Source organism: Pogoniulus pusillus, chromosome 10 (genome assembly GCF_015220805.1).
Source record: "Pogoniulus pusillus isolate bPogPus1 chromosome 10, bPogPus1.pri, whole genome shotgun sequence".
Lineage (NCBI taxonomy): Eukaryota > Metazoa > Chordata > Aves > Piciformes > Lybiidae > Pogoniulus > Pogoniulus pusillus.
The window spans coordinates 20,856,383-20,873,097 of record NC_087273.1 but is presented as its reverse complement, the minus strand read 5'-3'; positions in this window follow the sequence as shown (position 1 = coordinate 20,873,097).

Sequence of the window (16,715 nt, the reverse complement as noted above, 5' to 3'; positions counted from 1 at the left end):
TCTTGGGTGCATTGGGATTTTGGAGACTACACATTCCTGGATTCAGTCAAATTGTCAAACCTCTGCACGATGTGACTCGTAAGAGAAACAATTTTGAGTGGGGACCTAAACAACAAGCAGCCTTTGACCAGATCAAGCGAGAAGTAGTCCATGCAGTGGGCTTGGGACCTGTGCGATCTGGTCTGGACATTAAAAACATTCTGTACACGGCTGCCAGTGACAATGGTCCAACTTGGAGTCTTTGGCAGAGAGCTCCAAATGAGACATGTGGTTGTCCACTTGGTTTCTGGGGTTTTAGCTACTGAGGTTCAGAGGCAGAATACACCCCAACAGAGAAAGAGATACTAGCCACCTAGGAAGGAGTGAAAGCAGCTTCTGAAGTGATTGTGGAACTGAGTCACAATTGCTTTTAGCTCCTAGATTGCCAGTTCTAAGCTGGATATTCAAAGGCAAAGTTTCATCATTGCATCATGCCACAGATGCAGCCTGGTCTAAGTGGATGGCTTTGATAACCCAATGAGCATGAATAGGGAATCTTGATCGACCTGGTCTGGTGGAGGTGATCACCAACTGGCCGGAAGGCACAGACTGTACCAAACCTGCAGAGGAGAAAATAACCCATGCTGAAGAAGCTCCTCCCTATGGTGATCTCTCTGATCAGGAAAAGAACCACGCTTTGTTCAAAGATGGTTCCAGTTGTCTTGTTGGGAACAAGCGAATATGGAAGTTAGCAGTCTGGAGTCCTACCAGGAGAGTTACTGAAGGAAGAGATGGAGAGGGTGAATCCAGTCAGTTCGCTGAGGTAAAAGCTGTCCAACTTGCTCTTGATGTGGCTGAACTTGAGAATTGGCCTATCCTTTACCTCTACACTGACTCATGGATGGTAGCCAATGCTCTATGGAGTTGATAAAGGACGGGAAGAAGAATATTTGGCAGGGGAAAAGAAAGCCTATTTGGTGTGCTGATCTATGGCAGGACATTGACACATGTCTGGAGAGAATTCCAGTGAAGGTGCGGCACGTAGACACACTCATGCCCAAGAGGAGAGCCGTCTGAGTCTAGTCAGGGTAATTTGTAAAGTGGGGGGGGTTGGGGAACACCGAAACTGTCACACCCCCACGTGACACCAGGTCAGCAGCAGATGGGGTGCACCTCCTCTCTCCATGCGTAAGGTGTTTTATATCGCAGGTGTTGGCTGGGATCGTTAATCATGCTTTAAAGTAGGTTGGAACAGGGGGAAGGTGGAAGCCAGGCTTACTACAACCAATCCTGAGACAATTGTGGGGCCATGTGTCAGCTACACTAGTAGCTCGGGGGACGTAGGTAACAATGAGTATTGTGCTGGAGAAGAGGCAAGATATGGCCTATCATGGAGGGAAGCTAACAGAAGCCTTCAGCCTGTTACTCTACAGCACACTGGGGACATACAAGAACTCTTTAAATCTTGCAGAGGTGGGCCATGGGGATCAAGCAATGAGGAATCAGCACATGCAGAGCTTACTTCTAGGTTGGAGGCCATGGAAGGGTCTGGGAATGGCAGGACAGCAAGAGTGGAAGCTAATGGACTAACTCCCTCCCTGAAATGCTTATACACCAATGCACAGAGCATGGGGAATAAGCAGGAGGAGCTGGAGATCTGTGTTACTCTGAATGACTATGAAATAATTGCCATCACTAGAACATGGTGGGCCAGCTCCCACGACTGGACTGTTGTCATGGATGGCTATGTACTGTTCAGGAAGGATAGACCAGCAAGACGAGGTGGGGGAGTTGCCCTCTATGTGCGAGAGCAACTGAAATGTGCTGAGTTCTGTCCAAGGCAGGGGGCTTTTGGGTAAGAATTAGGGGATGTGGAAGAGGAGATGAAATTGTTGTAGAGGTCTCCTATAGACCATCAGACCAAGAGGAAGATGTTGATGAGGCCTTCTATAGGCAGATGGAGGTTGCCTCTAGAGCTAACTCCTTGATACTCATGGGAGTCTTCAATCACCCTGATATTTGTTGGGAAGATCACAAAGCCAGGCACAGACAGTCCAAAAGGCTCTTGCAGTGTATCTATGAGTAAAAAATCAGGTAGACATGCTAGGAGACCTGCATGGTTGAATAAGGAACTCCTGAAGGAAATCTCCGAGAAGAAGGAATCTTACAATTCATGGAAGAAGGGATTGGTCAATTGGGAGAACTATAGAGAAGTAGTCAGGGCTTGTAGGAAAGCAACAAGGAAGGCCAAAGCCCTCTTGGAACTGAAGCTGGCAAAGGAAGTAAAACAGAACAAGAAGGGCTTCTTTAACTACATCAGTAGAAAAAGGAAGAATAGGGAAGGTGTGGAGGCACTACCGAATGAGGAAGCAGCCTTAATAACTGAGGATGCAGAGAAGGCAGAGTTGATGAATGCCTTCATTGCTTCAGTCTTTACACTTAAGGCTGAACTTAGAATCATAGAATCATAGAATCAACCAGGTTGGAAGAGACCTCCAAGATCATCCAGTCCAACCTATCACCCAGCTCTAACCAATCAATTAGACCATGGCACTAAGTGCCTCATCCAGTCTTTTCTTGAAGGCCCCCAGGGACGGTGCCTCCACCACCTCCCTGGGCAGCCCATTCAAATGGGAAATCACTCTCTCTGTCAAGAACTTCTTCCTAATATCCAGCCTATACCTACCCTGGCACAACTTGAGACTGTGTCCCCTTGTTCTATTGCTGGTTGCTTGGGAGAAGAGGCCACCCCCCACCTGGCTACAATGCCCCTTCAGATAGTTGTAGACAGTAATAAGATCACCCCTGAGCCTCCTCTTCTCCAGGCTAAACAGGCCCAGCTCCCTCAATCTCTCCTCATAGGATTTGTGCTCCAGGCCCCTCACCAGCTTTGTTGCCCTTCTCTGGACATGTTCCAGCACCTCAACATCTTTCTTGAATTGAGGGGCCCAGAACTGGACACAGTACTCAAGGTGTGGCCTGACCAGTGCTGAGTACAGGGGAAGAATAACCTCCCTTGTCCTACTGGCCACACTGTTCCTGATGCAGGCCAGGATGCCATTGGCTCTCTTGGCCACCTGGGCACACTGCTGCCTCATCTTCAGCTTACTATCTATCAGTACCCCCAGGTCCCTTTCCTCCTGGCTGCTCTCCAGCCACTCAGTCCCCAGCCTATAGCGCTGCTTGGGGTTGTTGTGGCCAAAGTGCTGAACCCTGCACTTGGCCTTGTTAAATCTCATCCCATTGGCCTCTGCCCACCCATCCAGCCTGTCCAGGTCCCTCTGCAGGGCTCTCCTACCTTCCAACAGATCAACACCTGCTCCTAGCTTGGTGTCATCTGCAAACTTACTGATGCTGGACTCAATGCCCTCGTCCAGATCATCAATAAAGATATTGAACAGGACTGGGCCCAGCACTGATCCCTGGGGAACACCTCTAGTGACTGCCTGCCAACTGGATGTGGCACCATTCACCACCACTCTCTGAGCTCTGCCATCCAGCCAGTTCTTGATCCAGCACAGAGTGAATCTGTCCAAACCATGAGCTGCCAGCTTGGCTAGGAGCTTCTTGTGGCAGACTGTGCCAAAGGCTTTGCTGAAGTCCAAGTAGACTACATCCACAGCCTTCCCCACATTCACCAGGCAGGTAACCTGATCATAAAAGGAGATCAGGTTGGTGAGGCAGGACCTGCCCTTCCTAAACCCATGCTGGCTGGGCCTGATCCTTTGGCTATCCTGTAGGTGCTTTGTGATGGCACCCAAGATGACCTGTTCCATGACCTTGCCTGGCACTGAGGTCAGGCTCACAGGTCTGTAGTTTTCTGGACTCCTGTTGAGGAGGGGTATTCTGCCACCTACGCCAATTTTGACGGAGGGGACAAATTAATTGGAGCGAGATAATGTTATATAAAAAGTATATTTATTAAATTCAATATTCTGAACTCTCACCACCCCCAACCACTGTATATTAATGTTAAAAGGATTCTTACACTGTTATGAAAACATTCTAGGATAAAATATGTACAGTGACTTATTAATTAACTAGCAAACATTCAAACTATAAACAGAGAGAGGAGTTTTCCCTGCAGCAAATACCGTTTGGGGTCTATACAAAATTCATCCAGCAGAATGAGCTGGAAACTGATTCTGCCCTATGGCAGAGGCAACAGATATTTACAGAGGCATTTAAGCTTTTACTCACAATTCTTATTAATTATTAATCACCCTCCGGGGCTACGCCACAGCCTATGCCTAATGTCCAAACTTCAGGGGATCTCTGCCCATGGACTTTGAGGCTGGAATCCTCCTGGCTTCAGGGGAAAGGATGAATCTTCCCAGTTTCTGGGGAAATGGTGATCTCTGACCTGATTCTCCTGGCAAAGGATGCAATCTCTGCCTTGGTGCTGCTGATGCTCTGTCCAGGGATACGTAGGCAGGATCTCAGGTGCAGGAGTTGGAAGTTGAGCAGTCTCAGCACGATTCTCACGTGGCTAGCAAGCCGTGTGTGCAGACAATCCAGAGTCTGCTTCCTGGTTATCTCAGCGGCAACGGTGCTTACCAGGCAATGATAGGCAGAGGGCATGCAGGATGTGCACAGCTGCTGGGAGTCTGAACTCCGTAGGTAAAGGCAGGCAATGCAGGATCTGGTCCTGATAACACAGTGGCGTACAAGTGTGCACAGATGGCTTAGGAGACTATAGGCTCCACATATATATATAAGTATATATATAGGCAGGCTTAAATGAGCTCTGCAACTAAGGTACACAGGCAGGCAGCTGCAAGTGAGTCAGAGCACGAGGGTCTGAGCCTCTGAGCATCTGAGCTATGCAATGGAATCCAAGCATGGGGTTCTGAGCCACTGGGATCTGAGCAATTTATTTACCTGTGCACTCCTATTTATTGAGTGTGGGCTGAGATTGATGGCCCCTTTGGCCACTAGAATGACCAATCAGCTTGGCAGTCAGCCAAACCTTACCATAATAGGCAAAAGCTGCTTGCCTGGACTTTCCCAAATATGGGGATCACATTGGCTTACACCAGGGAGACACGAGCTGGCTGTGTGGGTGCTTACACAACCTGTTTACAATCGGGGGTCCTGGCAGAAAAACATGTCCAGGCATGTCAAGGCATAAATAAGCCTCTTTTTGGGCCTACAGGCCCTCCACAACAACTCCAGACCCTGAATGAAGAAGAGGAAGCCTGGAGGAGAGAACGCTCCTCACTGGTCAGTGCAGACTGGGTTAGGGATCAGTTATACAAATTAAACAGTAACAAGTTCATGGGGCCTGAGGAGATGCACCCAAGGGTGCTGAGAGAACTGGCTGATATTATCGCTCTACCACTCCATCATCTTTGCCAAATTGTGGCAGACAGGAGAGGTGCCCGAGGACTGGAGGAGAGCCAATGTCACTCCAATCTTCATAAAGGGCAAGAAAGAGGTTCCAGGAAACTATAGACCAGTCAGCCTCACCTCTATCCCTGGAAAAATGATGGAGTGGATCCTTCTGGAGGGCATCTCAAGGCACTTGGAAGAGAAGAAGGTTATCAGGAGTAGTCAGCATGGATACCAAGGGGAAGTCATGTTTAGCTAAACTGATAGCACTTTATGATGCCATATCTGAGTGGGTAGATTCAGGGAAACCACTGGATGTAGTCTACCATGACCTTAGCAAGGCATTTGGCACCGTCTGCCATGACATTTTAGAGAGCAAGTTGAGGAAGTGTGGGATGGAAGAACAGACAGTGAGGTGGGTTAGGAATTGGTTGCAAGATAGAGTTCAGAGGGTGGTGATCAATGGTGCCAGGTCCAGCTGGAGAGCTGTGATTACTGGTGTCCCCCAAAGATCAGTGCTGGGGCCAGTCCTGTTCCACATCTTCATCAATGACATTGATGAGGTGTGATGGTTTGGGTGTTCCCTGCCCCCCCACACTTTAGAAGTTACCCAGACTAGACTCAGCTGAGTCTGGGAATATAAATGAAGCTCTTTATTTACAGCTGGCACAATATACAAGCAGATATTTACAGTATATAGAGTTATATACAGAAATATACAAGGTAAAAGGTAATACAGAAACACAACTCCCCTCCCAGAAACCTGAGTCCTCAGGAGGGGCTCTCAACCACCCCTGCACCTTCCCCCTACCCCTCTCAACCTTACCTCGGTCTCAAGGAAGAACAGAGGTTCGGCCAAGAGGTTAAGAAGCAAAGGTGAGTGGAAGGTGAGGTTAGGGAGATGCAGCTCAGTCAGAAGCCCAAGGCAAAGTGAGTGAAAAAAATGGCGAGAGTGCTATCTAATGTTTTCGTTTCTTCTTTAGCATGACTCTGAGGGGAGTAGACATCACCTTTCACAGCCTATGATCTAATTCTTCTCACCAAAACATTCTAGCTAGCTTCAAACTAGCACACAAGGGCACAGAGTGTCTGCTCAGCAAGTTTGCTGATGACACCAAGCTGGGAGGCTTGGCTGATAGAGCTGAAGGCTGTGCAGCCATCCAGCAATACCTGGAGAGACTGGAGAGCTGGGCACAGAGGAACTAAATGAGGTTCAGCAAGGCCAAGTGCAGAGTTCTGCATCTGGGGAGGAATAATAAACTGCACCAGTACAGGCTGGGAGGTGATCTGCTGGAAAGCAGTGCTGTGGAGAGCGACCTGGGGGTCCTGGTGGATAACAAGTTAACCTCAGCACAGCAGTGTGCCCTTGTGGCCAAGAAGGCCAATGGGATCCTGGAGTGTATTAGGAAGAGTGTGTCCAGCAGATCAAGGGAGGTTCTCCTCCCCCTCTACTCTACACTGGTGAGACCTCATCTTGAATACTGTGTTCAGTTTTGGGCTCCCCAGTTGAAGAGGGACAGAGAGGGTCCAGTGAAGGGCAACGAGGATGATTAGAGAACTGGAGGGCATGGCTTATGAGGAGAGGCTGAGGGACCTGGGGCTTTTTAGCCTGGAGAAAAGAAGACTGAGAGGGGATTTGATAAATGTTTATAAGTATCTGAAGGATGGCCAGGAGGCGGGGGGCAGGCTCTTCTCACTTGCTCCCTGTGATAGGACAAGGAACAATGGGTTTAAGCTGCAGCACAGGAGGTTCCAGCTCAACACAAGGGGGAACTTCTTTACTGTAAGGGTCACAGAGCACTGGAACTGGCTTCCCAGAGAGGTTGTGGGGTCTCCTTCTCTGGAGATTTTCAAGGCCTGTCTGAATGTATTCCTCTGTGATCTCTGTTAGATAGTACTGTCCTGTTCTGTCAGGGAGATTGGACTCGATGATCAACTTGGGTCCTTTCCAACCTCTAATATCCTGTGATCTTGTGATCCTGTGAACAGGTCCCAAACCCACTGCATGGACTACTTCTCGCTTGATCTGATCAAAGGCTGCTTGTTGTTCAGGTCCCCACTCAAAATTGTTTCTCTTACGAGTCACATCGTGCAGAGGTTTCACAATTTGACTGAATCCAGGAATGTGTAGTTTCCAAAATCCCACTGCACCCAGGAAAGATAGTGTCCTTCTTATTGGTGGGAACGGCCAGGCTGGAGATTTTGTTGATCATGTCCTGTGGAATGTGACAGTGACCATCCTGCCTCCGCACTCCCAGAAACTGAATTTCTCTGGCAGCTCCTTTGACCTTGTCTCTCTTAATGGCAAAACCTGCTTGTAACAGAATGTCAATGATTTTATTACCTTTCTTGAAGACTTCCTCAGCTGTTTGTTCCCACACAATGATGTCGTCAATGAATTGCATGTGTTCTGGAGTTGTATCTTTCTCCAACGCATTGTGGATGAATGAGTGACAGATTGTTTAACTGTGTTTCCACCCCTGAGGCAAACGGTTGATGCTGAGTTGGCCTCTCTTCTAGGCCACGCAGGAGAAGAAGAGCCACAGACTTACACCAATTTGATGCACAGTGGTCAATCTGTTTATTGAAGCTAATTGTGATACATATATAGTGGAGTCTGGTAGAGGGGCATGTACTTTTGACAGGCTTACAAAGCAGAGATGGGCTGTCCACATGCACAGAGGCAGACCTGACCAAGTTCTTATCAGTTCAGCTACTCAATCCTGCTTACTCTCCTTATTTTCTCAGACTATTCAGTTCTGCCCAAATCCCAGCATCATCCCCTTTCTTTTAAATATTGCAGATATTATGCTGCTGATCATACCTCACACCCATCATGCTATATATGGTAAAGATACAATGATATATACAATCATATCAACCAGGCTTCTAAGCCATCCTGTTAGTCCCCAGTCTCTAAAGATCTTGTCAAGCCAATTTCATCTGTCTTCTTTCTTGAGTTTTGATACATTATCTTTCAAGCGCTGGATGCTGGTGTGTGTAATTCTGGATGATCAGACAGGTTCCTTGAAGTCTTTTCACCCGTGGTCTTGTGCTAGAGGCAGAAGGTCGATGGCAGCCCTGTTTTGCAAAGTAGCATGTCTAATAATAAACCCGATAAAGCTTTGCTAGTAGTATCAGTTTGTTTAACAAGCCAATAACCAAGCTTATCTAGTAACCCCAGAACTTTCCTCACTGCTATCCCTGGTGCTATGAAAGCAGTACTGAATTGCTATTCAAAACCAAGAAATCCAGATGATCATCACAATCATGAAAGAATGTGTGTGTATAAATTTTAGGAGCCCTAATGCACTCCTGTTTTTCCTTTTGTCTTTCTAATTACCCAATATTCTTTCTCTGACTCCCACTGTTCTAGTCTCACCCTATAGTTTTCAGGAATTTTGATGTTCTCACCACACTCTCGTGATATGATCTGCATCTGCTGTCTATCGCACTTAAGAGCTACTAACTTTAGAACACAAAACAAAATATATGCCCTATACCTTACTTCTAGACTTTCTATTAAGCTTAACGCATTTGTGAAATGCTGGTGTGCTGCATATACCCTTGAAACAGTAGGACTATTTACTGCTTCTGGCAGTTCTGATAAAGGTCTTCCCAGGAATGCTGCAAAATGCCGTTCCACTGTCCAACTTTCTATGCAATTTTGACAAATTGGACATTGCCAGTGCAAATTCTGATCAAACCCATTTACACTTCTCCACCCTTCGTAATTGCAGTGCCTAAAATGTAACAATATCCACAGCTGACAAGTAGACCTGTGGGTGACAGCACTGCTCTAATTGTTGTTTCTGGCTCTCATTAAACTCCCTACTTCTTATTGCATTAAAGAAAGCTTGTTTGTCTGGCAGGTAATGTAGGGTTTCGATGTTATCTGGATGCAAAAACCGAAGCCACGGCCATAAGGCTTGTGTGAACTGATACAAGACTCTGCTTTCTTCCCTCCTTGCTCACTCTTGGTCTTCCCTGTCTATCCATGGTTGCATCCACTTCACCGGCCGCCAACAAGGTGTCTTGTGACCTGTGGAGACGCAAGCATAGCCCCTTCTCCAGATTAGCAACTGAAGTGGTCGCTGCCAAGCGCTAAGTTCTGGTTGAAAGATTTTGACTTTAATCTGACTTTTTGACAGGTCTTTCTGATTACTGTCTCTGTGTAATTCCACTGGTGGGTCCTGTTCTTCTCCTTGAACATTCAGCCAGTTGAGAACAAACAAAGTCTTCCCTAAGGTTTCATGTGGGGTCCTTGTCTTGCTCTGTTTTTGTAAGTCTGGAAGCTGTCTCTTCAAGTCTTGATGGGTGCATTCCACTATTGTTTGTCCCATCGAGTTGTAAGATGCTCTGAAGACATGTTTGATGTTCCAGTCTTTGCAGAAACGTCGTATTGACTTGGACCCATGTGCTGAGCCCTTATCCGTTTTTATTTCTTTGGGAACTCCCATCACAGCAAACACCTGTAGCATGTGTTGTCATGCTACTTTCAATGAAGCAGATGTGTGTACTGTAGCCCACATCATATATGAACAAGTGTCTACAGAGACATGAATATATTTCAATCTATTGAAAAGGGCATATTGAGTCACAACTGTCTGCCAAATTTGTCAAGCTTGTAAGCCTCAAGAGTTCCCTCCTCCTCATTGTAGGGTTGGCACATGAGTACAATCAAGGCAAGCTGCAACGATCGCTCTCACATCTGGTAAGGGTATCCCAAATCTTTGAGGTATCACGTCTGGTGATTGATGAAAAAACGCGTGTGATTTCCTTGCTGCTTATAATTTATGTGACTTATCTACATCTTCAGCATTAGCGACAATCCTGTTGTCTCATACATTACCTTCTACCAGTCCTCCAGGTAATGTCATATGGTTTTTGATGTGTGATATGAACACTTGGCCTGTCCTTTGCTGTAACGTTGCCCAAAGGCTACAAAACACCTGGAACAACTTTGGGTTATTCACATGGCCAGTTAGTGGTCTGTGCATTCACTGTACAACTCCAACTGTATACTGTGAGTCACAAACAATGTTGATGTCTACCTCTGACCAGTGCTGTAACACTGTTATCACTGCTTCCAGCTCTAGCAGCTGCACTGAACCTTCTGCGATTAAGGTATACGACTTCCAGAAACCTGATTCTCTCCATGTATATCCAGCTTTCCCAGACTTGCTGCTGGCATCTGTAAAAATGGTAGGCCCAAGCAATGGGTGATCTGAAACACAAGACTGTTCTTCCATGTTGAGGGTAGTTTCAAAGAGCGGATGTCGAGGGTAGTGATTGTCCAATTGCATTCTGACAGCCATTACTGCAGTGGCAAAGGTGGAGCTCTGTTGACACATGTGAAGCGCAAGGTCCAAGGCAATAGGCAACAGCACTGTGTCTGGAGTTCTTCCTAAGATGTCAACCAGATGCTCAGTTCCCTTTAGTATTAGCTGAGCAACAATATCAGTTCTTGTGGTAATTGATGCCTTCTCCCTGTTTGCTAGGAATACCCATTCTAAAATTGTCAACAAGTCTCAGAGCTCTGGCCTCCACTGCACCAAAATGCCAGCAACTTCCTTGTCTTTGTTGTGAACATATAGCCCACTGGGGCCTCTGGGGTTATTCTACATGCAAAACCATTTGCTATCTTTTTCAAAACGATGTCTAAAGCCTACCTGGCCTCTTTAGATAAATGCCTTTCTTCCTGTGGAGCTGTGCTTCCATGGATTCATTTCAAAGAGCAGTTCCATGTCTGTATTCATAATCCCGCACAAATTTCTAATGCATCAGATGTCCCCTACCAATTTCTGAACATCGTTCACAGTCTTCATTTCGGTTCAGATGTGTAACTTCTGTGGGTGCACCACTGCCGATGTTAACATCATTCCCATATATTTCCACAGAGATGTTTGCTGGACCTTTCCAGGAGCCACTACAAGCCCCCATTTATTCAGAATCTGTAACAAACAAGTGTAGGTATTCTGCTGAATAGAATCCTCAGACCACATTAATATTTCATCCATGTAGCGGTGTGCTAGTTTGAAGCAGGCTAGAATGTTTTGGTGAGAAGAACTGGATTACAGGATGTAAAATGAAAACAGTGGTGATGTCTACTTCGCTTATAGGCTTGATGAGATGTATAGGAACAAGAAATAAAAACAGATAACCACTTTCACTTGGGATGCTGGCTGAGCTGCATCTTACTTTCAAACCTCACCCTCCATTTTGGACTAATCCATTTTGCTTCCTAACTCCGTCGCCAAACCTCTATTCTTCCTTGTGACTGGGGTAAGGTTGAGAGGGGTAGGGGAAACCTGGGGACTCAGGTTTCTGGGAGGAGAGTTGTGTTTCTGTATTATCTTTTTGCCTTGTATATTTCTGTATATAACTATATATACTGTAAATATCTGCTTGTGAAAATAATAAGCTTCATTCATATTTCCAGAGCTGGCTGAGTCTAGTCTGGGTGATTTCTAAAGTGAGGGGGGGGTCGGGAACACCCAAAACACCACATCTATATTTCTGGCACTCCCATGTGGGGCAAATTGATTTTGAGTGATTGTTAATTAACTCTGGGAATCGGAATCAAGCTGATGAAATTATTTTACTTAGTGGGGGCTATTGTGTGGTCTATTTTCTCTTTTCTTCTTTATAATTGGATCAAAGACTAGATTGGTTACATTTTTGTTTAATCTAATTTTGAAGAAGATCAAAGCTAAACTTACATCCATTTTTTGGAGTTGGGGGGATTTTTTCCTTGGCTATATTGGATTCAGTGTCACTGAGTCTTTTACCAGTAATATTACAGGGGCATTCACCAATAACATTACAGGAAATGGAAGTATTAATGAGGGTAATAGTTCATAAAACTGAGGTGGCAAGCACTTGTTCAGAATTTGATTCACATGAGACAGTGGCATTTCTGTTGAGTGTGATTGGAACTGAGTCACAATTCCTGTTAGCTCCTAGATTGCCAGTTCTAAACTGGATGTTCAATGACAAAGGTTCATCATAGCATCATGCTGCAGTTGCAACCTGGTCTAAATGGATGGCTTTGGTAACCCAAGGAGCACGAATGGGTAATCTTGATCAATCTGGTCTGGTGGAGGTGATCACCAACTGGCCGGAAGGCACAGACTGTACCAAACCTCCAGAGGAGAAAATAACCCGTGCTGAAGAAGTTCCTCCCTATGGTGATCTCTCTGATCAGGAAAAGAACCACGCTTTGTTCAAAGATGGTTCCAATTGTCTTGTTGGGAACAAGCAAAGATGGGAGTCAGCAGTCTGGAGTCCTACCAGGAGAGTTATTGAAGGAAGAGATGGAGAGGGTGAATCCAGTCTATTTGATGAGTTAAAAGCTGTCCAACTTGCTCTTGATGTGGCTGAACGTGAAAATTGGCCTATCCTTTACCTCTACACTGACTCATGGATGGTAGCCAATGCTCTATGGGGTTGGCTAAAAGACTGGAAAAAGAATGGTTGGCAGAGGAAAGGAAAGCCTCTTTGGTGTGCTGATCTATGTCAGGACATTGATGCAAGGCTGGAGAAAATTACAGTGAGGGTGTGGCACTTAGACGCACACATACATAAGAGCAGAGCTACTGAGGAACATGAACACAACCAGTAGGCAGATCAAGCTGCTAAAATTTCTCAAGTTGATACAAACTCTGACCTTGACCTTGATTGGAAACACTGAGATGAACTGTTCGTAGCTCGGTGGGCCCATGATTCATCTGGACATCAAGGCAGAGATGCAACATACCGATGGGCTCGTGATAGGTCAATTGACTTGTCCACGGATGCTATCACCCAAGTCATTCATGACTGTGACATTTGTGCTGCTATTAAGCATGCTAAGTGAAGCAAGCCCTTATGGTATGGTGAGAGATGGTCAAAGTACAAGTATGGTGAAGCCTGGCAGATTGACTACATCATTTTACCTCGATCTCGTTCTGGCAAGCAGTATGTGCTAATGATGGTAGAGGCCAGCACCTGATGGCTGGAAACCTATCCATTTCCACATGCTACTGCACGTAACACCATTCTTGGCTTGGAGAGACAGATCATGTGGAGACATGGAACTCCAGAGAGAATCAAGTCAGACAATGGCACTCATTTCAAGAACAATCTTGTGAAGAGCACGGTATTGAATGGATCTACCACATACCCTACTATGCACCAGCTTCAGGGAAGATTGAGCACTACAATGGTTTGCTGAAAACCACCCTAAAAGCCATGGGGGGTGGAACTCTGAAAAACTAGGACAAACATTTAGCACAAGCTACCTGGTTGGTAAATAATAGGGGTTCAGTAAACAGAGCAGGACCTGCACAATCCAATTTGGTCCAAACAGTAGACAGTGATAAAGTTCCTGTTGTATGTGAAAGGAATCTGTTAGGGAAAACTGTTTGGGTATTTTCTCCTTCGGGTGAAGGGATACCTGTTTGAGGGGTGGTGTCTGCTGAAGGTCCTGGTCATGCCTACTGGGTAATGCAGGAGAATGGTGAAATCCAGTGTATTCCACAGAGAAATCTAACCTTAGCTGAAAGAGTTTAAATTCAGAGTGTGTAATACAAGATGTTAGGAGTTTTCTGTTCTAGGTACCATCAGCGTCCAATGAAAGAATCTACGAGAGAATCTACAGTACGTAAGCATGAACTCAATGTCACCTGGGAGTCCTTGTTCTTGTGTCATCTGTGGGGAGACAAGATGTTCTGAGCTTTTGAATCACCTACATCTGAGATAGGTCGAGTGAAGTGTGAACTGAGATTGTAATACTGATTAGCGTAAATATTGCTTTAGATTAGATCAGATAGTTCTCAGCAATACTCCGTGTGAAGTAGATAGGGTAGATTTTGCTAGTTTGAAGCAAGCTAGAATATTTTGATGAGAAGAACTAGATTACAGGCTGTGAAAGGAAAACAATGATGATGTCTGCTTCCCTCATAGGCTTGCTGAGATTTATAGGAACAAGAAATAGAAAACATAGATAACCACTTTCACTTGGGCTTCTGGCTGAGCTGCATCTTACTTTCTAACCTCACCCTCCATTTTGGACTAATCCATTTTGCTTCCTAACTCCCTGGCCAAACCTCTATTCTTCCTTAGGACTGGGCTAAGGTTGAGAGGGGTAGGGGAAAGGTGAAGGGGTGGTTGGGAGCCCCTCCTGGGGACTCAGATTTCTGGGAGGACAGTTGTGTTTCTGTATTACCTTTTTACTTTGTATATTTCTGTATATAACTGTATATACTGTAATTATCTGCTTGTATATTCTGCTAAGCTGTAAATAATAAGCTTCATTCATATTTCCAGAGATGGCTGAGTCTAGTCTGGGTGATTTCTAAAGTGTGTGGGGGCAGGGAACACCCAAATCACCACAAGTGGTATGTTATGACCCCTGGATTTTGTTGGTTAGACTCCTTGATAGCGAGGTCCACATACCATTGGCAGATGGTCGGTGAATTCTTCATACCTTGCAGCAACACAGTCCATTGGTAGTGCTTTGCTGGTGTGGCTCAATTAATTGATGGCACTGTAAAGGAAAATTTCTAGTAGTCAGTGGGATGCAATGGAATTGTAAAGAAACAATCCTTAAGGTCTATCATGATTATATTCCACTCTTCTGGCATCATGGTTGGTGAGGGCAATCCTGGCTCCAAGGTTCCCATGTCCTGCATTACTGCATTTATTGCTCTCAAGTCCTGTAGCAGCCTCCATTTCCAAACTTCTGAATAGTGAACACCAGAGAATTCCAAGGACTAGTTGATGGTACTAAGTGACCTGCTTCCAGCTGTTCTTGAACCAAGGTTTCTAAATGAGTGAGCTTCTCATCAGTGAGCAGCCATTTCTCTACCCAACCCAGGGTCTCAGTCTTCCATGTGAGTTTCATGGTAGGGGGGGTGTCACTCTTTGCAATGGCTGCTAGTGAAAAGGCGTCTGTATCACACAGCCCCATTGACTCAGGACATCACGTCCTAAGATCCAAATGGTCGTATTCAGTACGTAGGGTTTCACCTATGCTACAAGGCCTTCTTGCTCATCTCAGATCATGATGAAGTCTTGGCTGATCTTCATTGGAGAGGCTCTGCCAATCCCCATCATGACATTGGTCACATTGTCCAAAATCCACTCCATGGGACATGTAGCTCAAGGGATGATGGTAACATCTGCACCTGAGTCCAGTAGCATTTTATGGTTTTTCAGTTGCCTTCCATTTTTCCAGTGTGCTAGATTGAAGATAGGTAGAATGTTTTGTTGAGAAGGATTAGATTACAGACTGTGAAAGAGAAAACAAGGATGATGTTTACTTCACTCACAGGCTTGCTGAGAGGTATAAGAACAAGAATCCAAACATAGATAAGGCACTTCTGTCTGGGAGCTCTGAGCTGCATGTCTCTCTAGCCTCTCTGCCATCTCTCTGATTAATCCATTTAGCTTCCTAACCCCCTGGCCGAACCTCCATTCTTTCTTGGGACTGGAATAAGGTTGAGAGTGGTGGGAGGAGGTGGAAGGGTCGTTGGGAGCCTCTCCTGGGGACTCAGGTTTCTGGGAGGGGAGTTGTGTTTCTGTATTACCTTTTACCTTGTATATTTCTGTATATAACTGTATATACTGTAAATATATGCTTGTATATTGAGCTAAGTTGTAAATATAAGCTTCATTCAAATTTCCAGAGCTGGCTGAGTCTAATCTGGGTGATTTCCAAAGTCTGTGGGGGCAGATAACACCCAAACCACTACATCCAGTGATGGTGACTTCACGCATTGGTTTCTTGTCTGAAAGTTCTTGTGTGAAAGCAACTAATGGCTGCCCAGAGGAACTGAACCCTCGTGAGCCCTGTTCCTCTTTTCCTGGATTTGGCACCAGTGACTTAAAAGGAACCAGCTGGGCAGTTCTGCTTCCTTGTTTGAGGGTTAGCGGAGGGGAGAAAACTTGAACCATTATACCAATTGGACCAGTGTAATCTGCGTCAGCAACTACAGGTAATACCAGTATGCCTTGTCTTGTTGTGGAAGATCTTCCTAGCAGCAATGCACTTAGGCCATGCCCCAGTGGCCCTGTGGATGTGTCGGGGTACGGAGGCTGGCGAGAGGCGAGATCAGGGTACTGACGACTCGAGACAGCAGCTTCTAGGCATCTGTGCATCAGTACATCAGTACAACTTTATTAGGGTAGTGCAGCGTCTTATGTAGTGCTCAGAGGAGGTGTTTCCAGCCAGCCTGGGGCTGGCAGAAGTGGACAGTACAGATTGGCCCCAAGTTATGTGTAAGGCAGAGATAGGTTAACTTACAGTAAACACCTTAAGGATCCCACCCAGGGGGGATGGCCAGAGTCAGCCCCCTGGGCCGTGCCTGCCCAAGGGGCCGGCAGATTCATTCCACCCCTGACAGCTGTGCGTGGGTTGCTCA